The 24,412-nt window shown below is 35.9% G+C and overlaps 1 pseudogene across 1 annotated transcript; it reads left to right on the top strand.

The window, feature by feature from the left end:
- The first annotated feature begins 9,072 nt into the window (after positions 1-9,072).
- LOC107826322 (putative alpha,alpha-trehalose-phosphate synthase [UDP-forming] 11) lies at positions 9,073-12,484 on the top strand (annotated as a pseudogene). The gene is made up of 3 exons (XR_012701827.1): positions 9,073-11,424; positions 11,523-11,796; positions 11,890-12,484. The product of XR_012701827.1 is annotated as a putative alpha,alpha-trehalose-phosphate synthase [UDP-forming] 11 (transcript).
- Positions 12,485-24,412: the final 11,928 nt, after the last annotated feature.

Raw genomic sequence — 24,412 nt, 5'->3', positions numbered from 1 at the left:
TGAAACGAAAGTAAGACTCAAATGACACTTGAACAAAAAAATATGTCTTTATTTACAAGAACATGCCAAAACATTACAAGTACAAAATAAGAAAAGAAAGGAAAAGCTAAGGTGCAGCGCCTCCGGGACCAAGAGGAAGAGAAGTATTTGCATTGCCGGAAAGAGTAGTTGGTTCTGCCGATAGATCAATGCTTTCCCCAGTTTGGCCTTCGGCCTCATCGCCTTCCAATCCTTCTTCAGTTCCCGAAAACTCGGAGCCGGAATCAGAAGAAGCTGGAGCATCAGACTGCGCTGGGAGTCCATTATTTGCAGCCAACTCAAGCTCTCTCGGGCCTTAGCAATTTCGGCATCAACATCGATGATACCAGCTTTGGCCTCTTCCAAGATTTTTCTCCTCATGCTATACATGGAATAAGTTTTTTCAACAATGAGGGAAGTCGCTCGGCGCTTAAATTCTTCTTTGAGTTGAGTGACCTTGGCGAAAAGGTTTTTCCGGGTGGATCTAGTAGATTGGAGGCTGACGTCGAGCTCACGGACAGTTGAACTAAAGAGCCTATTATACTCGATAGTTTTCCTGTAATTCTCTTCTAGCTGGGCATGTTTCGCCTCCACGGCAGCAAGCTCTTCACTTTTGGATTTCAAGGTTGCTTCCAAGTTAATCACTCTTTCAGCGGAGGCAGCCTCGTGGTCGGTTGCAATACGAACGGCGTTCTGAACTCTGCCCATTTGGCCTTAGCCTCGTCAAATCTAACCCTCAATAGGCCTAATTTCTTGGCTAAGGGTTACCATTTCTTGCTTACTTTGCTGCAAATAAGCCTCCAAAACAACGGCCTCAGCAGCTCTGGTTTCAAGTTCTGAGAGGCGAAGAACAGTCTGGTCCCGTTCTGCCAAAGGTTGATCCCGTTCAGAAGTAAGTTCTTCCTTCTCGCGAACAACGTTTGAAGGCCCTCAGAAGCAAGTAAGTTGGCCTATAAAATAAGAAGAGGCATTCGTTCAAAGTATAAGAAATAACAGAGGAAGGAAGGAACGTAGCGCTGCGGCATTGTGCATGGCATTATTCAACAAACACTCTTCCGAGAGTGTCTGAATCTTTTCCCAGTCCTTCTCTGAAGCCAAAGGCTTTAGATAATTAGCAAGCTCCACCAGCCGGGACAACAAGTTACACCCGGTAGAGACCGAAAGAGTAACGTTCCTCCTCCTTTGTGGATCTTCAGAAAGTGCAACATAATTTTGCCCCAAAATCCCATGAAGTGGGGACTTTGGAAGAGGAATACCTTCTTCATGGTCAGGTGCGGCCGATGGAGATGGTGTAGCAACTGCTGGTGGAAGAGTAGACGAAGATGAAAATGATGTAGCAGTTGCTAGTATTGGTGAAGGTGGAGATAAAGCTGATGGAGTTAAAGAGTGAGAAGCAGCTGCATCCAATGCAGTGTTGGTTGTTTGATGCTCGCCAACCAAAGACGGCAGGGACCCGGTACTCAGCCTAGCAGCACCGGTTACAGCAATTGGGGCCCGTAAGCGGGAGTTGGCATATTCTACTAAATCATATTCTCCCCAAAGTTTTGAGATGTCATCTTCAGTTGGTGCAACTATCTCAACAAGTTGAGCATCCTATTGAGATGATGAGGATCATCGCCTTATGTGTAAAGAAGCTCCCTCATCAACAACTTCTTCATCATCATCAATCATCACGGTGTATAAGACCGGCCCAGAAGGAGAACCAGTCATCATCGCCATAGGAGACGATTCGGGGGCATCCGTCTTTGCCCTTTTATTCTTTTCCCCGGCTGCGGAGGAGCATCTTCTCTTTGTTTGTTTATCCTCCGGCCGGGGACTCCGTAATGAAATATTTGCACCTGAAACAGGCTCGGAGATACATGTTCGAGTAAGTGCTTCCTGAAGCAGCCTCGCTGCATCAGCAGGATCAGCCAGAACATCCTCCTCGGAGACAGCAACAGAGCCCGTAGGTAGACTCAATTCCATGAACAAAGTCAGAAGAGTTCAACCAAGTTCTTCATATACAAAAATAGAAGCAAGGTAAATTAGAGTTACCATGATTTTTTGCCTTCCACCCTTACTTAAGGGCCGGTTCTTTCCACGAACGAGTTTCGGGCGTTGTGACGTCCAAAATCTTCTGAACCCACCAGTTCAAACCTTCCATCACTGGTGGGAGCCATCGAGTTGCTGAAACATGCAAAGGGTGAAGAGATGATACGGCCATAGAAGAATATCTAGTAAGAGGAATATTATACAAAGAACTTACGAGTGCGGTTCCAAGCAACCGGAAAGGATGAAGTCGGTGTCTAAATGATGTCGTTGGTGGCAACTGCAATGAACCGTTCCATCCACCTACGATCGTTGTCATCATCCATGCTAGACAGCAAAGCATGGTGGCCACGCTTGCAAAGGTTTATCATTCCCCCGCGGAAGATTTTGGGGGAATAGATATTCATCGCATGAGCTAAGTTTAGCTCCTCTCCAGTTTCTTGGCACAAGCGTCGGAAGCAGGCAATCGTCCTTCACACTAAAGGATTTACCGGTGCCAAACTCACCTGGTAGCAAAGGAAAAACTCCGCAATCACGGAATCAAGCTCTCCGCTCAAAGAAAACGCACCCAAAGTAAAGGGATGCGTGAAAAAGTATGTAAAACCTTCCATAGGAAGGGTCACTCGCTCCAATAGATCAGGAGCGATAATTTCCAACTCATTACAGCGGCAGTCCTTCTTCACAGCAGGAATACTGGAAGGACGAATGGAAGAAGGGTACTTACTAACAGTTCATGTACGAGAGTTAGCAGTAGGAAATTTCTCTTCAAAATCCTTCGAAGTGCTAAGCCTTCTTTGGGATGATGGAATCCACTGTTGGAGGAACGGAATCCTCGGTTTTGTTCTTATTCTTTGTAAAACCACCACGTTTGGAGGAAGAAGCCATTGGAAAAGAAAAAGATAAAGAGTTTATGTTTGAAGAAAATTAGAAAACAAGGATGCAAATCAGAAGCTCAAGCAATTGTGAAACGCTAAGGAAAAGAAAGTTGCGTATAAGTAAAATTTTAGCGGCTAAATTCATGGCCATAATTACCTCGATAATCGGTAAAAGTTATGCTAAATCATGGGATGACGCGTGTTCGGGGCATTAAATGTGGAGAGACGTGCGTCTAATCAACTGTCAGAGACCTTCAGAGGGAATTATAGTAATTCCCGCCAAAAAGGTGTCTCTACCAACTTTCCGGTAACACAAGTTATGTCACTGGAAAAGAGGGAGACTATCTGTATAGGGTAAAATATGATATGACACGTGGCTGACTAAAAGGAGGGCACGTGGCTGACTAAAAGGAGGACACGTGAAATACGAGATGGAATGGCTGAGGACCGAACGTAGCCACTGCGCTTGTCACCCGAACGGATAACGTTCATAAAAATGTATTAAATACTTGCGTCCGATAGCATTTACTAAGGAATATTCTACAGTATTAAGAGCGACTGTCCGTTAAAGAGAATTTGGTATTTATGCTCAACGTTACATCTTCATCAATGACCCTCATAATTGGCATTAAAGGAGGGCACAATCCTAGGACCTCTCTTCCTAGGCATAGCTATAAATAGTGAGCTCAGTTACCATTGTAAAGGACACGAAATTTCTGGCAAGAACATATACTATATTTTACAAAGCTTTATACAATTTCACTCTCTTGCTTTTTGATCTCATCATTGTTGTGTCCGAAAACTGTGCTCACGGAATCACTATCTTTGCTATTTCATCTACATTCTAAGGCTAAGTTTTGTGTATTTCTTCGTTTATTATATTATTTTAGGATCAAATTAATTCACTTGTCTAGAAACCACGTATAAATTCAATTGTACCGTTTTACAGGTAAACAAAAGTCCTAATATTTAGAAATTTAAAATCAATTAAAATTTTACTTTTAACTCAAAAAGGAAAGGATCACATCTATCTTAAGATAGTATGTATTATTTCAAATTATTTATACGAACACTAAATTAAAAGATAGACCACGCAAGGTTCGTTTACAATAGAAATAACTTTAATTAATATATAAATTAGAAACATAATATGTAAACGGTTTCTTCTATGTATACACATAAGAACACACTATTAACTGATAATAATCATGGATACTATTTTGGTTTGAATGAAGAACTTAAAGATGAAAATTTCCTTTCATAATATAAAGCATAAGATTTGAAAGGGAAAAAAAGGAATTAACTTGGATAAAAATTTATTCACAACCTGTGTTTATACAAGTCTAAATGCGTATATCACACATGCCTTTACATTCACTATTATCATTAAATCATAGTTAAATAATACACACCCTCAATTCTCACCTTAATTTAAAGGTATTTTACTGCATGTAAATGAAATATAAAACCATAAATTGAAATCGAGTATTTTTTTGAATTCTTTATTTTATTTTTGATTTTTATTAAGTTCAACTAAGATCATTTCTATAGAATAGTCGGTTAGCAAATTTTATAGGTATGGATTTGATGAATAAAAATTAGTCATAATAAATTAGTTGTATAGTTAAGTATTTTTACATTGATTGAGGATTCTTTGTTTTCTTTAAATATGTTGACAGATGATTGAGAACTGCCATGTGGCAATTCTTTTTTTTATTGAATTAGCTATATAAATTAATATCCTTTATTTTCATAACTTACACTTTTATTTTATAAATCAAACATAATTTTTAATATAATATTTACTTAGTTTTTAAAAAAACTTTTACTCATTTAAATAAAGTACACACGCATCGTGTGTACCTATAATTAGTGTATTTTTATTAATGTGTTAAAATCTTAAACTACATTTGAAAATAGATTGGAAATAATAATATCTTACACTCTATCTCAAGCGAAACACGATTATATTAAAAATTATATATATATATATATATATATATATATATATATATATATATATATATATAATGAAATTAAGAAAGTCACTTCAAACATTTTTGTTTTTTTCTTTTTACATTGTTTTTCTTCTTCTCATAATTTGGTCGACATTAAAGAGGAGAGGCAAACACGCTGTTGTAACTGCTATCTTTGTCTCTACGCGCCCAGCTGTATTTCTCTTTATCCAATTTAGCAGCGTCGCCTCGTCACAGCTGTTAAAAACCAAAAGGTCCCATAAACAGAGAAAAGGCCCTCTTCTAAAAACGTGTTACAGTATTATTTTCCCTTCTTTATCCGATGTGAGTGTTCGAATCAGTTTATGCGCACCTCAATTATTTTATTTAATATATGTTATTTTCGATCACTACAGTTATCAATTACTCTATCCATTAAGACTTGAGCAAAGGACAGTTTGGTGATTAAAGTATCTCGCATTTACGGAGCCAGAAATATAAAACATAATTTTTAACCTATATAGACAATATAAGTTTTTATATATAGTATAATATTTCGATGAAGGGTTTTCCGTTGACCTCCCTAGCTTCAATGTATGTGGCTTGTCACTGCACGCAGGGCCGGGGAAGAATTACACCTCAAGGGTGTGACGTGGATAGTGTAACACTTAATGCAAGTATTAGTAGATATTTTCACGGCCCGAACCCCTGCTCTACAAGGCTTGAACATATGAGAAGAAATTATCTAATCTTTTTTTATCTCAGATAAGATTTGAACTGAATATTTCATGGTTTTTCACCCAACGTTTGGTATTGGCCACAACATTGTGTACTATTTTATCTTTATCAAAACCTATTCTTTCCTTTTAAACTACCATCATCCGTTATTTTCCTATTCATTTTCACATTTTCCCCATTTAATAGCTTCTCTATTTAATTCTTCCGCTTGCTAAAGACTAAATGGTTTAATAGATCAAGGTGAAGTTGTTGAGACCAATTAATTATACAAGAAAATCCTTTTAAAATAGTACTATACCCTCTTGGTAGGTATTATACGGATAAAAAATAAGCACTTACGCCAAGTATTTATATTACATTGTTTTAATTTATTGCAATTAAGTGATAAATAAATATTAAATATGAATTAATTAATTATGGTCTAGTGATACATGTGTATGTGATGACACATATGCATATTATGCATTTATTTAGTTGGTGTAGCTTCCGAGTGCAAAAAAGAAAATCAGTTAAGAAGTTGTAATCTTTGTAAGATAAATTAAGTGATCCTTATTGATTAAAAAAAGGAGAAAGGGTTTAAATTTATCTTTTTATTATATTAAATATCTTAATTATATCTTTTGTTACACTTTAATTTGGGGTCATTCATATCCTAGCCGAATAGCAAATTGTGTATCTAAATACTTCAGAAAAAATGTTCAAATTTAATTACCCCTTTATTTTGTACCACAATTTAAATTCATTATATATTATACTTAAAATTAGAGTTCTATTAAAGTTAAGAGAAAGCATGAGACAATTTATTAACATGAAAGATATACAATGGACCTAAAATATATCGGATGTTAATCGGTAGGTAAATCTCCTCACATGATATGATATAAAACTCTATTGCTATAAGCCTGTTATCAAGTTACAAATATGTACTTTTCTAACAATAGATAGTAAGACAAAGATCTTAAGCTAAATCGTAATTGCTTTGCAATTAAATTCAATCAAAAATATGACAAGAGATCAATCAAATTTTGTTTTGTGCGCTACATTATTTACTCATTTATTTTTTTATTTTTTATCATTACAAAACTCCACGAAATCATGAGTAAGATTACTTTCCTCAAATAACAACTTATTCAAGCATTATGAATGTGCGCCATCATTATCATTTTTCTTAAACAAATTATTTTTGTGTGTTTTTCATTTTTCTTCTCTTGTCAAATGTTGAAAATGATATTGGTTTTATCCATATAAACAAACAAAAACGTGAAAAAAGAAAATTCTTTTCCTTAGCATAGAATGTCAAATGGATAAGAGACCAGTCAAATATCTTATACATCTCAATGAATATTTTTTGAAAATAAGAAGAAAAGGTACACAAGTCAAGGAAAAATGAACCTATACGTACATTAGATCACCTTTTTTATAAGTATTTCAAGTCATAAATATGTAATTAAATTTAACTGTATATAATAAGCCAAATGTTGTAATTACGTAAATCCTTTTGGTAATTAGATTTAAGAAGGAAACAAATTCGATGAGATCAACTAAATTTGTCTCGATTTCAACAATTCGTGGGGTGGTTTTAAAAACTTTTGAAATTCAAAATTTATTTTTTAAACTATTGAAGAAAACACAACCAAACAAATTTTTTAGCTACATATATATATTGCTAATCTATTTTGTTTTTGGTCACTATATAACTATACAAAATGATATCTATAAGTAAGATCACATAATATATTTTTTTCCCTAATCACTAACAAATTACTCAAATATATTATGATTGCGCGCCAATATTATCTTTATTCATAATTTGAAATTCAAAATTTATTTTTTAAACTTTAAAAAAAATAAAGATAACGTTAGCGCGCAATCATAATATTATATTTTAAAAAATATACGATACAACAAAGCAACCAATTGTTATTGGTAGCTACATAATTGTCTAAGTTAAGTTTTTTTAGTCATTACATGACTTTATTTCCCTAATCTCTATCAACTTACTCAAACATATTATGATTACGCGACAATATTATCTTTATTCATAATTTGAAATTCAAAATTTGTTTTTTAAACTTTTAAAAAAATAAAGCTAATGTTGGCGCACAATCATAATATTATATGTTGAAAAAGATACCGTCAAAACAAACAGATCGGATACAACAAAGCAACCAATTGTTATTTGGTAGCTACATAATTGTCTAAGTTAAGTTTTGTTAGTCATTACATAACTTTATTTCCCTTATCTCTAACAACTTACTCAAACATATTATGATTGCGAGCCAACATTATCTTTATTCATAATTTGAAATTTGAAATTTGTATTTTAAATTTTTTAAAAAATTAAAGATAATGTTGGCACGCAATCATAATATTATATTTTGAAAAAAATACAGTCAAAACAGACAGATCAGATACAACAAAGAAACATAATTGTCTAAGTTAAGTTTTTTAGTCATTACATATCTTTATAAAACTAGATCTGTAATAAGATTGCAATATATTTACTTTCCACAAACAACCTCTAACAACTTACTCAAACATTATGATCGTGTATCACCATTATAATTTTTTAAAAACAAATTATTTCCCGTCTTTATCCTCCTTATCTTGTCAAATAATGAAAATGATGTTCGTTTTATCCATACTAAAATTAAATCAAAAAGTGGAAAAGACCACAAATTAGATGTAATTTTCCAAGAAGTATATTATAGGGCATCCGTCCTAATTTATGTTATTTTTTGAAATTCAAACGTATTAATTTTGATTATGCATTTGAATATAGAATATTTTAAAATAAAATTTTTTATTTTTTGAGATTCAAACTTATTAATTTTGATTATGCATTGAATATAGAATATTTTAAAATAAAATTTCAATATTTAAAAATTACGCAAAAAGTAATATAAATCTTAATAACTAATAATTCACATTAAAATAGCATATAAAAAATTACGATTAAAAAATAATTTATTTGACTCTCAAAATCGTAATACTTTCATATTAATTAATGAGTAGTATTTAAACTCATTAAAATCTACAAGCACCACTAGCGAAATTTCGTGTAAAAAAAGACCACGTTATCTAACATGTGACCTAATAATCGTAATAAATTAGCCCCTCCCACTAATAAATATTTACATAAATATTGACCCTTAAAATATTATACACACAACATTAGATATAGAGAGAGAATACAAAGATTTTATAGAAAGAGAAACGTTACAACTAACACAATAGAAGAGGAAAAGATCTCATTGAAGATATATATGAGGAAAAATATATATAATCTAGTCAAATCTTGACCATCCAAAAATATACTAGTCAAATCTTAGCCTTCCATAAATACACCCCTCTACCCCACTACCCCCTCCACCCCCACCCCCACCCCAAACAAAATCTCAAACCTTCTAAAACCCATTTACGTAGTACCCATATTGGTGTAAAGTCGGTCTTGTTCCCTTTCGTTCTTATCCTCATCACCACCACCTTCCTTGTGTAGAAAACACACACACACACACTTAATATATATAAGACTTTTAAGTTTTAATTAGCTTTCCATATTTGTATCTTCATGAAACTCTTATATACTTCTTGTTTTTTCATTAACTACACACTTTTCATTTGTAACACCCACCGGTAAAACCAAAAAAAACACACACACACACTAAATAATCATATTTCATAACACCCTTTTCACCCTTTTTCTTTCTCCATTTGAAATTCAAGAATTCTTGGAGTTTGCTATTTTTCTTGGTTTTTATGGTATAAAGTTCTTAACTTTATCTTAAACTCTTAATCTTTCATACCCAAGATTTTTTTTTCCTTTTGTTTTTGGTTCTTTTTTTGTAATTATGTTGTCAAGATCTTGTTTCAATTTGCTTAATCTTGATGATTATTCTGTTATTGACAGAGCTAGAATTCCAAAAGTGATGAATGTTCCAGGAATTATATCAGATTTTGAAGAAGAGAATAAAGAAGTGAAAAAAAATGAGAGGAGAATTATTGTAGCAAATCAGTTGCCAATAAAAGCTTATAAAGAGGGGGGGAAATGGTGTTTTGAATGGGATAAATTTGCTTTAGATACATTAATTTTGCAGCTAAAAGATGGTTTATCACAAGATTTGGAGATTATTTATGTTGGATGTTTGAAAGCTGATGTTGAAGTTGTTGATCAAGAAGAAGTGGCAGAGTTTTTGTGGGATAAATTTAGGTGTGTACCAACTTTTTTATCATTGGAATTAATTAACAAGTTTTATCATGGTTTTTGTAAGCATTATTTATGGCCTTTGTTTCATTATATGTTGCCTATAACATCAAGTCAAGGTGTTAGATTTGATAGGAATTGTTGGTTGGCTTATGTATCAGCAAACAAGATTTTTGCTGATAAAGTTTATGAGGTAATTAATCCAGATGAAGATTATGTTTGGATTCAAGATTATCATCTCATGATTTTACCAACTATGTTAAGGAAAAAATATAATAGAATAAAGGTTGGATTTTTCCTACATAGTCCATTCCCATCATCTGAAATATACAGAACTTTGCCTGTTAGGGATGAGATATTAAGAGCTTTGTTGAATTGTGATCTTATTGGATTTCAGACTTTTGATTATGCTAGGCATTTCTTGTCATGTTGTAGTAGGATGTTGGGTTTGGATTATCAATCCAAAAGGGGTTATATTGGTATTGACTATTTTGGTAGAACTGTGACTATTAAAATACTTCCGGTTGGTATTCATATGGGACAGATCCAAAATGTTATGTCGTTGCCGGATACTGGAAAGAAGGCGAAGGAATTGAAAGAGAAGTATGAGGGGAAAATTTTGATGTTAGGCATTGATGATATGGATATGTTTAAGGGAATTGGTTTGAAGTTTTTAGCAATGGGACATCTTTTGGATCAAACCCCTCGGTTGAGGGGGAAAGTGGTATTGGTTCAGATTACAAACCCCCCGAGAAGTAGAGGGAGTGATACTCAAGAGGTTGAAGAAGAGGTTAAGAGAATTGCTAGTGAAATTAATAAGAAATATGGGAAACCGGGGTATGAGCCGATTGTTTGTGTTAATGGTCCGGTTTCGACGCAGGTCAAGATTGCACACTATGCGATTTCTGAGTGTGTTGTTGTTAATGCTGTTAGAGATGGGATGAATTTGGTGCCTTATGAGTATACAGTTTCTAGGCAGAGCAGCAATAATTTGGATAAGGCGTTGGGGATAGGTAGTTCTGCAGCGTCGCGAAAGAGTGTGATTATTGTTTCTGAATTCATCGGTTGCTCCCCGTCTCTTAGTGGGGCGATCAGGGTTAATCCGTGGGACATTGAAAGTGTATCGAATGCTATGTTTTCAGCAGCCACAATGAATGATTCGGAGAAAGAACTGCGCCACGAGAAGCATTACAAGTATGTCTCTTCTCATGATGTTGCGTATTGGGCGAGGAGTTTCGATCAGGACCTCAAGAGAGCTTGTTCCGAGCATTATCACAAGAGATGTTGGGGTATTGGCCTTTGGTCTTGGCTTCAGGGTTGTCGCCCTCGGGCCTAACTTCAGGAAGCTATCGGTAGAGCACATTGTCTCTGCTTATAACAGGACAAACAACAGGCTTATCCTGCTCGATTATGACGGTACTATGCTGTCGGAGGAGAGTGTGGACAAAACCCCGAGTGAAGATGACATCTCAATTCTGAATGGTTTATGCAGTGATCCAAAGAACGTAGTTTTTATCGTGAGTGGCAGAGGAAAGGATACACTTAGCAAGTGGTTCTCTCCGTGTCCGAGACTCGGCCTATCAGCAGAACATGGATATTTCACTAGGTAACAATTGCACTGACACTTCAATCTGTAATCCAAGATTAGAGTTTTTATCTTTATCTGCTAATATTCATGTTTCAATTGCGTTGTATTTCATTAAGGTGGAGTAAGGATTCCGAGTGGGAATCTCGTCCAGTAGCTGCAGACCTTGACTGGAAAAAAATAGTGTTGCCTATTATGGAGCGCTACACAGAGGCAACAGATGGTTCGTCGATAGAGCAGAAGGAAAGCGCCCTCGTGTGGCATCATCAACATGCTGGCCCCGACTTTGGCGCTTGGCAAGCGAAAGAGCTCCTCGATCACCTCGAGAGCGTGCTTGCTAACGAGCCAGTGGTTGTTAAAAGAGGCCAACACATTGTTGAGGTGAAACCACAGGTATGTAAAAAAAACGGATGCCTAAATCTAATGGTATTTCAAACTATATTATTTCAGATGTTGCTGATCATGTATGTATATTATGTATTGCAGGATGTAAGCAAAGGTCTAGTTTTTGAGAATCTCTTGGCATCAATGCAAAGTAGAGGGAAGTCACCCGATTTCGTGCTGTGCGTAGGCGATGACAGATCGGACGAGGACATGTTCGAGAGCATTGCAAGTTCTTTAGCCAATAATTCTCTGCCTGATAAAGCAGAAGTCTTTGCCTGCACCGTCGGGCAGAAGCCGAGTATGGCGAAGTACTATCTTGATGATCCAACTGAAGTTATAAAAATGCTTCAAGGCCTTTCCGCAGCTACCGCCGCAGTGCAGCTACCGCCTAAATCGCCGGTACATCAATCCTCTACTGAAGTCATTACTCCATAGTTAGTCATACAGCTTTTGTATAGAAACTTTCATAGAATTCAGAGGTTATCCAAAAAAAGGTCAGTTGAAGGAAACATAGTTAGTTTTCAGCAAAATTTGCATTTCATGACACCTTTTAGGGATTTGCAAATTTAGCCATTTTCTTGGTTCATAGTTTGCTCTATGACTTGCTTGGGAGTTATACTCAGTGTAGTTGAAGGTCCTTAAAAAGGTGAAAGTAGTACATTTTTTGGTAAATTTTATACAATGGGTCATTTGGATCTTTGGCATAATTTTCCATCATCTTTAATTCAAACAAATCATATTTATAGATGGCTTGATCTTCTATTGGAGTCGCTGACACACGTTAACCAAAGTTGACTCCGGAAGCAGTTAAGTAGTTATGTTGGCTCTGAAAGCGATCAAGTCTTTTTTATAACCATCTTTACTATCATCGAATATTTTTTTTTTGTTGATGAGATCGATATAGACTAACAATCTTGATTTTTTTTTTTGATGAGATCGATATCGATTGTAACAATCTTGATGTTAGTAAAGATTTTTCTGATCACCTTACTTGTTTGAGCTTTCGCTCGAATCAGAACCGAACATTTTGCATGTAGTGAACTTGGACTTGTAACCAAGAAAAGTGACATCTATCTACTTACAAAGTTTATAGAATTACAAGAAGTCCTCAATTAGATAAATCCCAAATCTTATCCATTTTGTTGAAAACAATTCAAAATGGGGCATACTAAAAGCATATCAAAATACAGAATACAGGACTATTTCAACAATGTTCCAAGATTTTGCTTCTTTCTTATGAACCACTTTTGGATTTTATGTCTCAAGTTTCAACACTGACATTTTATATCATATAAAAAGGCAGTCCGATGCATAAAATATTTTGCATTCACGTAAGGTTCGAGAAGAATCGTATTATAAGAGGTGTTATATAGACAGCCTATCTAATACTTATCCATTATCTTGAAAACTCTTCAAAATGGGCCATACTAAGAGCATATCCAAATAGAGAATACAGGACTATTTCAACAATGTTCCAAGATTTTGCTTCTTCTTATGAACCACTTTTGGATGTTATGTCTCAAGTTTCAACACTGGCATTTTATACCATATAAAAAGTCAGTCCGTTGCATAAGGTATTTTGCATTCGCACAAAGTTTGGGGAAAGGTCGTATTATAAGGGGTGTGATATGGATAGTTTATCTAATGCAAGCATAAGTGGTTGCCTCCATCAGAGGTGGATCCAGGATTCGGTGGTTGTGGGGCACTATAAAATATAAATTTATCACTGCTCATAAAGATTGGTACAAGAGTCTATGTTAATATCTGATTATTTTTTAAAAATATTTGTAAGGTATGGAGGTTTTGCCGAAGTTTTCGGGTGCGGTGACCTCCTTAACTCATCATGTGCGTCCGTCTCTGGCTTCTATGGCTCGAACCCGTAAACATATAAATATGTTAAATACTTCTCATTTTGTGAATTTTCTAGTAAGATAGAGGGTTTTTTCTAATATGGACAAAACAGAAGCTGTTGGTAAAGATAAGAATTAAAAATAGATTGTTCATATGGCGTGCTTAGTTGCTGGTAATTTCTTATCCTTTTGTTATATTTTATATATAACATGACAAAAGTCTTGGTATAATGAAAAAGGTTCATAATCTATATAGATTTTGTTTGGTTTGGAAGATAAGTTCCTAAGCTTTTAGACTATCTTTTGGTGCATGTTTGTCTGTCTATGAAAAGGTATGTTTAAACCATTGGTAGGAACACACAAAAACAAAAAAGAAGAAGGGAAAATTACATTTTGAAATCAAGAAATAGAGACTGTTTGGGTAAACAATGAATATTAGGCGTTGTGCGTATCGACCCGTGTAGTACTGTAGCTAACGTATTAAGTATCTTGCATGGGGAGTACGTTCGCAAAAATGAAACTCAAATGAATTAACGGGGGCAAATCTCTAACTTAAGTAAGTGCCAGCCAGGCAAAGGGGTTAGCCTGAAGTGGTAGGTTAGCCAAAGAGAGAACATGTAATGTCCAGAATTTGAGCAGGGAGGCCATGACTTCTCGGTAGAAAATTCCAAAAAAAAATTGTTTATCAACACACCTTTTTACACATCAACTGTTATTATCAATTTTAGCAGTACCCATGCAAACATGTTACCTATTATTTATTTTATAAAATCAATTTCTAACACTTAACATTTTTTGTTGTAATTTATTCATAACGTGCCATGAAAACCTTGTTTATATTTGTTTGATTTGGAAGATAAGTATCCAATTTTTTTAGACTATCTTTTGGAGCTTGTTTGTCACCGTTCAAAAAATTATATTTTTTAGAAGGAAACTTCTTATAAAAAAAAAACTGTGTAATGTACTGTGATCAAGTTTAAAAAAATATAAAAGTACAGAGTAGAACACTTTTGATATGACAATTTGCCATATAGGACGAAACTCAACAAGATAAGGAACTATTCAAAATAAGTTGATAGTACTAAGGATTAGAGCTTTTGTTTCTTATCAGTTAAAAAGATAGTTTAAACAATTGTGGTAGCAATACATTAACAAGAAAAAGAAAAAACTAGTGATTGAGATTCAGAATTAAGTTATTCAAAATTGACGGAGAAATTCAAAAATAGTCAGATTTACAAGTGGTCATTTAAAAATAGCCACAGTTTCAAAAGTAATTGAAATTTAGTCACTTTTCATGTAAAGATAAATCTGAACGAAAACACTGTTCAAAATCCGGAAAATATTCCAACATAATATACTGGAGTTCCAGCATAAGTATACTGGAACTCCAGCATATTATATTGGACTTCCAATATAATATACTGGACTTCCAGCATAATATACTGGAGTTCCAATATAATATACCGATCCAGCATAATATGCTGGAAGTTCATACACAGGTGCTCCAATCTCCAGTATATTATGCTGGACCTTTCCGCGTGTTGGAGTTCCAGCATAATATGCTGGAAGTTCATACACAGGTGCACCGATCTCCAGTATATTATACTGAAACTTTCTGTGTTGCAGTAAAATAGTGGGTATTTTTCAATGACTTTGCAAATACTGACTATTTTTGAATGACCAATCCGAAAACTGACTAGCCCGTGCTATTTTTACAAAATTGATAGGACACTCTGTGACAGAACCATCAATAATTGTGAAACAATATAAATTTCTTACCTTCGCGAGAGAGTAAGGTGTGAGCAAAGGCAAAGCTAGTTTTAAATTCTAGTTTTTTAAAATTATTGGATTTTAAATTAAAAATATTTGTTATACAAATACACAGTTTCGACCAAAGTTACTGGATTGGCTGAACCCGAAAACGCAAAAATGAAATTATCGCGAACAACAAAAATTTACGACCGGTCTTTTCACCAACTATCAAACGCAAACAGACAATAGAATTTCGATAAAATTGAAACGATATAAAGAAGATTAGCAGTCTGTTCAAGGATAACACGTACAAATCTAGCAACATGGAAAATGGGCCTGTTGAGAAATCCATTTGCCATCACGGCCATAGTGCTAAATTTTAATGGGCTGTAGTGTCCAAAAAGAAGTCCCATGATCGCATAGAAGATATAGAGATCAACTAACACTTCTCAAAAATTGAAAATCTTGATCATGTAATGTTTCTTTGTCTCTGTGTTTTATTTTTGGTCACACGACGTTAGTATCCATATTGGGATCCCAATTAATTTAGATTCTCACTGTTACATAAGACCAATTAAGAGTACAAGTGCTCTCACTCCCGATAATCGAACTCGAGATCTATGATCAAGAATGAGGGGAACACTTAACCGAAGGTCTTCTCCGTGTCCCATGACCGAATAACTGTACTCAAGAATGTTTTTATTGATGAGTAGTGCATAAGACTATTTTATTAGGTGGAAGCATAAATCGTAAACGGTGACTGCGAGTTAATTCAAATATGCGACTTATAAATCGCATTTACTGAATGTGACGTATACTTATAAATCGCATTTGTTGAATGCAATTATAATCGCTATTAGCTACTGCGACCTATAATCTCAATCCGACTTGTATATCATTTTTCTTAGATTGCAACTAGTTCCGCTTCTATATTTAATGGCCTTTGAACTCTTGAGTTATAATATATGGAAGTATGAGTTATAGCTACAGTTGCTTGTTCAAGTGGCAAAATTTTTTTATTTGAGCCGGTGTCCTACATGATTTTTTTTCTATTACACATTGCACAAATTATTAATTTAGTTGCACAATTGAAATTAATTAATATGCAACCCTGGAAATGAACAACTTCTTATAGTTCAACTCATTCAAGGATGGCTTCTTCATACTACACAACCTACTATAATTATTCATTGCTGTCCAAAACCATGATCCAATAGAACATATAGAGATCAACTAACACTTCTTATTAGTGGATGATATTTCTCAAAAATTGAAATTCTTGATCATGTTTTTTTGTTTATGTTTTTTTGGGGGGGGGTTTTCACATGATATCGTATCCGTATTGGAATCCCAATTAATTTAGATTCGCGCAGCGTAAAATTCATTAAAGATATAACGCTCTCATTCCTGATAATCGAATTCAATACCATTCATTTCACCGGAATACTTGATGGTGGCAATGTTGTTACTTAAAGGAAGGTCTTCTCTGAGTCCAATACACTGAATTGACAAGATTTGTGTATGCAACAAATGGTTCAAAGGTTTTAAAAAAGAAGAAACTATATTGCTAATTCCAATAAAAATTACTTTTGGAAGTCGAGAATTATTCTCCATTACTTAAACATCTAGCTATTCTTAAAAAAAAGAGAAAATTTCAAGGATCAAGGGCTTATATTAGTTTTCCATGATTTCTTTCATTGTTTTTGTTTTATTTTGTACTTTTGATACTAAGAATGTAAACTTTACTAGGCACAAGATTGACAACCTTAATACTACTACAATTGCATCATCAAATTTTAAATTTCTTGCAATACCATTTTCCTTCTTTTCCTTTCTTTTCTAAGTTTCTAAGGATATTCTGTATCCTATCTTAATTTGTTCTAGTACATTGGGGCATGTGTATGATAGGCCCCATAAGCGTCAAAGATAGGTGATGTTGTCACGATAAATGTGACGATAGTATACTGGATGATTGAAGGACCTATTAACTTATATTAACTTTCCGTAGCTAGTAGGGAAACTTTAATATAATTGTATATCCAAGACTCTTACATAATTGAGTATAGAAAGAGAAATCGTCTTACGTGTTGATTGGAGTGCGTGATAGAAATAGATGATTCGATAAGCTTACTTCTTTCAGAAAAACTAAAATCTTTTAGTCTTCCAGTTTATGCACTCTTTAAGAAAGACATCTAATAGTCTTTAATCACAATTCCCGTTACATCTAACAATCATAATTTGTTAAATATTTTAGTAAACTTAAAAGATCAATATTGCCCAAAATTAAAGTATATATTAAAGGACTATTTTAAACATAATTCCAAACATAAGGGGCCGTTTTTTGTTATTTTATCTTCCCATTTCTCGCACAAAATATTGTAGTTCTACATGTAGTAATAGATGACATAGTGCCTTAAACTTTCAACCAAAAACGTTTGCTCTAATATTTCCTATTAGCACCTTTTCACTCTTAACTACCCATTTGATGGAACCTTTCTTTGCAAAACATGTCTAAGGCTAAAACTCTAACGTAAAGTTAGTGGTAAAATGAGACTAGAAAGTAAAGAATGAAAGGATGGTTAACAAGCTTCCAAACCAACTGACCTAACCCATGGATACAAGAAGTGAAAATAGCTAAGCTAAGAGCTAAACTTAATTAATAGTAGAGCTTGCGAAATATTTAGTAAGTATTCGTACTAGGGGGTGGGCATTCAGTATTTAAGAATTACGGTTCGGTACTTCAGTATTCGGTTTATCAATTATATATATCAAATACCGTACCAAAGTATTTCGGTACGGTTCGTATTTCTTGTTTGGTTCGATACGGTATCGGTATGATTTCAGTATATCAGTTTGCATTACAAATTTTCATATGAATATAAAAATTAGGAAAGGCAGTAGCGACTAGATATTAAAAAGTGAACCATAGATACTCATGGCATAAAACTTTCAATTTTACTTTGTGATCCCACATTGAATCTTGAAAAGTTTTTAAAATCATGCATGTTCCAATAGTTTTTTTTCTTTTTCCAACATGATATGATAGTCAACTCAGGAAACCCGGTAGAGTAGAGACATAGCAGTTATGTCACGACCCAATTTTACCTATAGGTCGTGATGGCGCCCAACACTACGGCTAGGCAAGCTAACTTAATAAATTAAGCATACATTGACAAAATTTAAAATCAAGAAAAAAATAAAAATACCAAATTCTACCAATGTGTGTGCCAAGACCTGGTGTCACAAGTGTATGAGCATCTACTAGATTATACAAAGCCTCAAATACTGTCTGAAATAAAAATAAACAGAATGAAAAATACAAGGAGAGACACTAGTAGCTGTAGAACGGCTCAGAAAGGCAGCTCACCATTATGCCCCGGGATAACGTGAGTGTAAGACGACAGGTCCCCCACTAGTACTTGCCTCAGGTCCTGTACAAAAAGTGCACCAAGCGTAGTATGAGTATGTAAACAACGTGTACCCAGTAAGTATCAAGCCTAATCTCGAAGTGGTAGAGACGAGATGACCAACTTTGACATTCACTATGGGTCATTAATAATAACTAAAATACAATTAGAATATCTAAATCAGCATGATTCACAGAATTTACAATAATTTATTAAACCAACGGAAATAATCATATTCCTTCAAATGCAACAATTCTCAATATATCAATTAAATTCCTTAAATTCAAATAATTTTTAATTTAGCAATTAATCTCATTTACAGGAATAACAATTTATTCCTTAACAAGCAGGAATAATAAATTCATTAAATTTCAAGGATTCTCCAATTTATCAATTAGCTTCGCAAGCTTGAAATAACTATTAAAGTATCGTGTAATTATTATTATTAAGCGCGATTTCTGCCGAGGACGTACGGCCCGATCCAGAGTGTCGTGTACACTGCCGAGGTACGTGCGGCGCGATCCATAGATGCATCTATCCTGCCGAGGCATTCGGCCCGCTCCACAAGAAAGGAGGACATTTTCTTATGTACCTCCGAAAAGAGAGTATATTTATTATAAGATAAATTTGGGAGGAAGAATAATTTCTTTTAACAATTAATTAATTTAAACAGAAAATCAAGCATATGAGATTTTCATCCTTTAATATCATTATCTAACAATTCACATTATATTCATATATATTAATTAATATTAATTAAACAAAGAATATAATTTACACAAGTAATTCATGCTTTGAGTCCTAAACTACCCGGACTTTAGCATTAATAGTAGCTACGCACGGACTCTCGTCACCTCGTGCGTACGTAGCCCCCGCAATTAGCAATAATTATTCAATTTAATCCCTATGGGGTAATTTTCCCCTCACAAGATTAGACAAAAGTATTACCTCGTATCAAAGTCCACTTTCTGATTATCACGTCGCGTTGAATTCTTGATTCTACGCCGAAAGATTCGAAACTATCCAAATATTATACACAATAATTAATATATCCTAAATTATACGAAATTTATCTATTAAATAAATTACCTTATCCGAAATGGTAAAATTTTTAAAATTCACCCTGGGCCCACGTGCTCGGATTCTTGAAATTTTTGGATGAAAACGTTACCCATAATCTCAAGAACTTAATATATAATTTCTACCAAATTCCATAACTATTTTTGTGGTTAAAATCTGACTTTTATAAAAATCTAGGTTTTTCATCTAAATCTTTGATTTCTAAGATTTACTAGTTATAATCTACTTATAATCTATGTATTTAACTCAAGGGGTGTGGAATTAACTTACCTTTGAATTGCTAGTTGAAACCCTCTTCTCAAAAGCTCTGAAATCGCCCAAAAATGGAGAGAAAATGGCAAAAGTGGTGGATTCCCGTTCTTTTAAGCTTTCTGCCAAACAGGCCTTTCGCACCTGCGGAGGTTGGAAGGCACATGCGGCTCCGCACCTGCGGAAAAATCCTCGCAGGTGCGAGTTCCACTCGACTGGCCAATTCTCGTATCTGCGCGTCTAGCCTCGCACATGCGCGTTCGCAGGTGCGCCCAATATTCCGCACCTGCGGTGGCAGGCCTCCCATTCCTTTTCCGCTTCTGCGAAGAAATCTCGCATCTGCGAGTGTCGCGCCTGCGAGCTTCTGTCGCATCTGCGAATGTCGCACCTGCGATTGGCCAAGCGCAGGTGCGATTCTGACAGTAGTTGGGAGTTTTAGTTTGGGCTCCCAACTTTCAATTTGGTCCGAGCCTCGTCCGATTGACACTCGAGGCCCCCGGGACCCCGCCCAAATATACCAACAAGTTTGAAATCATAAAACGGACTCGCTCGAACCCTCGGAACACGTAAAACAACATCAAATCTAAGAATCATACCCTAAACCAAATTGATTCAAACTTAAGAATTTCAAGTTCTTCAATTTACTTCCAAGGCGCCGAAATATACTTAAACTACTCGGAATGACACAAAAATTTACGTGCAAGTCTTAAATCACTATACGGAACTATTCCCAAACTCGAAATTCCAAACGGGACTCAATTACTCAAAATCCTACTCCAAACCAAATTTAAAGAATTTTAAACCTTCAAATAGTTAATTTTTACTATTAAGCGTCAAAACGCTCCCGGGTTATCCAAAACCCGATTCGGACATACGCCCAAGTCCAAAATCATCATACGAACCTATTGGAAATGTCCAATCCCGATTCCGGGATTGTTTTCTCAAAATATTGACCGAAGTCAAACTTGTCCATTTAAAGCTAACTTAAGGAACCAAGTGTTCCGATTTCAACTCACACACTTTCAAATCCCGAACCAACCATCCTCGTGGGTCATAAATTAATAAAAGCATGTTCGGGGAGTTTTATTTTAGGGAACGGGTTTATAAAAGTTAAAATGACCGGTTGGGTCATTACATTCTCCACCTCTTAAACAAACGTTCGTCATCGAACGGGTTTAGAATAATATCTGGAGTGCTAAATAAGTGTGGATATATACTACGCATGTCCTCCTCGGCCTCCTAAGTCGCGTCCTTGACTGGTTGGCCCTTCCACTGAACCTTTACTGCAGAAATCCTCTTGGACCTCAACTGGCGAACTTGTTTATCAACAATGGCAAATGGCTCTTCTTCATAACCCAAACTCTTATCTAGCTGAAATATGCTGAAGTCCAACACATGTGATAGGTCAGCATGATACTTCCGAAGCATAGATACATGGAAAACCGAATGAACTCCTGATAGACTGGGAGGCAATGCAAGCTCATAAGCAACCTCCCCAGCTCGTCTCAACTCCTCAAATGGGCCTATAAACCTTTGGCTCAACTTGCCTTTCTTCCCGAATCTCATAATTCCCTTCATCGGCGAAACCTTCAAGAGAACAATTTCACCTACCATAAATGATAAATCACGCGCTTTATGATTCGCGTAACTCTTCTTTCTGGACTGTGCTGTACAAAGTCGCTCCTGAATCAACTTTACCTTTTCCAAGGCATTCTTTACCAAATTAGTACCATATAACTTAGCCTCATCGAGCTCAAACCATCCGATAGGTGAACGACATCAACGACTATATAAAGCCTCAAATAGAGCTATCTCGATGCTGGATTGGTAACTGTTATTATAAGCAAACTCGGCCAAAGGCAAGAAACGATCCCACTGACCTCCAAAGTCAATCACGCATGCCCTGAGCATATCCTCCAAAATCTGAACTGTCCGCTCTGACTGCCCGTCGGTCTGCGGATGAAAGACTGTGCTGAGCTCTACACGGGTCCCTAATTCACTCTGTACTGCTCTCCAGAAATGTGAAGTAAACTGAGGGCATCTATCTGATATGATGGAAATTGGCACACCGTGCAACCGAACTATCTCCTGAATATAAATCTGGGCCAACCTCTCTGAAGTATACATAGTCACAATAGGAATAAAATATGCCGACTTGGTCAACCTATCAACAATCACCCAAACTGCATCAAACTTCTTCAAGGTCCGCGGCAATCCAACTACAAAGTCCATAGTAATTCGTTCCCATTTCCACTCTGGTATAGTCATCTGCTGAAGTAGGCCACCTGGCCTCTGGTGCTCATATTTAACTTGCTGGCAATTTAGACACCTAGCTACATACTCAACTATGTCCTTTTTCATTCATCGCCACCAATAATGCTGCCTCAAGTCACGATACATCTTCGTAGCACCTGGATGAATAGAGTGCCGAGAACTGTGTGCCTCCTCCAGGATCTTTTTCCTCAGTTAATCCATATTAGGAACACACAGACGATCCTGGAGTCGCAGAACACCATCTGCACCAATAGTAACTTCCTTGGCACCACCTCGTAGTACTGTTTCTCGAAGAACCATTAAGTGTGGGTCATCATGCTGGCGAGCCTTGATCTGCTCAAATAGTGAAGACTAAGCTACGACACATGCAAGAACTCGACTGGGCTCTAAAATATCTAGCCGCACAAGTTTGTTGGCCAAGGACTGGATATCCAAAGCTAATGGCTTCTCTTCTGCTGTAATGAAAACCAAACTACCCATACTCTCCGCCTTTTTACTCAAGGCATCTGCAACTACATTTGCTTTACCTGGATGATATAGGATAGTAATATCATAATCTTTTAGTAATTCCAGCCATATGCGCTGCCTCAAATTTAGGTGCCTCTGCTTGAACAAATGTTGCAAACTGCGATGATCAGTATAAACTTCACAAGACACCTCATAAAGATAATGCCTCCAAATCTTAAGGGCGTGAACAATCGCAGCTAACTCCAAATCATGTACCGGATAACTCTGCTCGTGGGGCTTCAACTGACATGAAGCATATGCAATAACTTGCCCTTCCTGCATTAATACACAACCCAAACCAACACGTGAAGCGTCGCAATATACTGTATACATCCCCGAACCGGAAGGTAACACTAACACATGTACTGTAGTCAATTCCGTCTTGAGATTCTGAAAGCTTGCCTTACAATCATCGGACCATCGGAACTGAACACCCTTCTGGGTTAATTTGGTCAAAGGTGCTGCAATAGATGAAAAACCTTCCACAAACCGACGATAATAACTTGCTAAACCCAGAAAACTCCTGATCTCAGTCGCCGAAGTGGGTCTATGCCAATTCTGAACTGCCTCAATCTTTTTGGGATCGATTTTAATACCTTCGCTCGATACAATATGTCCCAAAAATGCTACAGACTCTAGCCAAAACTCACATTTAGAGAACTTAGCATATAACTTTTGTTCCCGCAATGTCTGAAGCACTACTCTCATATGCGGCTCGTGTTCCTCCTTACTGCGTGAGTAGATCAAAATGTCATCAATGAAGACAATGACAAACGAATCAATATATGGCCTGAATACCCTGTTCATCAAATCCATAAATGTTGTTGGGGCATTAGTTAAACCGAAAGACAATACCAGAAACTCATAATGACCATATCTAGTACGGAAAGCAGTTTTCGGAACATCCGAATCTCGAATCTTCAACTGATGATACCCCGACCTCAAGTCGATCTTATAGAACACTCTAGCACCCTGCAACTGGTCAAATAGGTCATCAATACGCGATAACGGGTACTTTTTCTTAATAGTAACTTTGTTCAATTGGCGATAGTCAATACACATTCGCATTGTGCCATCTTTATTATTCACAAATAATACTGGTGCACCCCAAGTCGATACACTCGGTCTGACGAACCCTTTGGCTAGTAACTCATCAAGATGTTCTTTCAACTCTTTCAATTCTTTCGGAGCCATGCGATACGGTGGAATAGATATAGGCTGAGTATCTGGAGCTAAGTCAATACAGAAATCAATATCCCGATCAGGTGGCATACCTGGAAGATCTGAAGGAAATACATCGGAGAACTCTCGAACTACTGGCACTGCATCAATAGCCGTAGTCTCTGCAGTAGTATCCCGAACATAGGCTAGATAAGCCAAACAACCCTTCTCAACCATGTGTTGAGCCTTTATAAAAGAAATAATTGATTAAATGAACTAACCGACGAACCCTTCCACTCCATCCTAGGCAAAGATGGAATAGCCAAGGTAACAGTTTTGGCATGA

The sequence above is a fragment of the Nicotiana tabacum genome, chromosome 18, assembly GCF_000715075.1.
Source record: "Nicotiana tabacum cultivar K326 chromosome 18, ASM71507v2, whole genome shotgun sequence".
Taxonomy (NCBI): domain Eukaryota; kingdom Viridiplantae; phylum Streptophyta; class Magnoliopsida; order Solanales; family Solanaceae; genus Nicotiana; species Nicotiana tabacum.
This window is presented reverse-complemented; position numbering and strand designations above follow the sequence as displayed.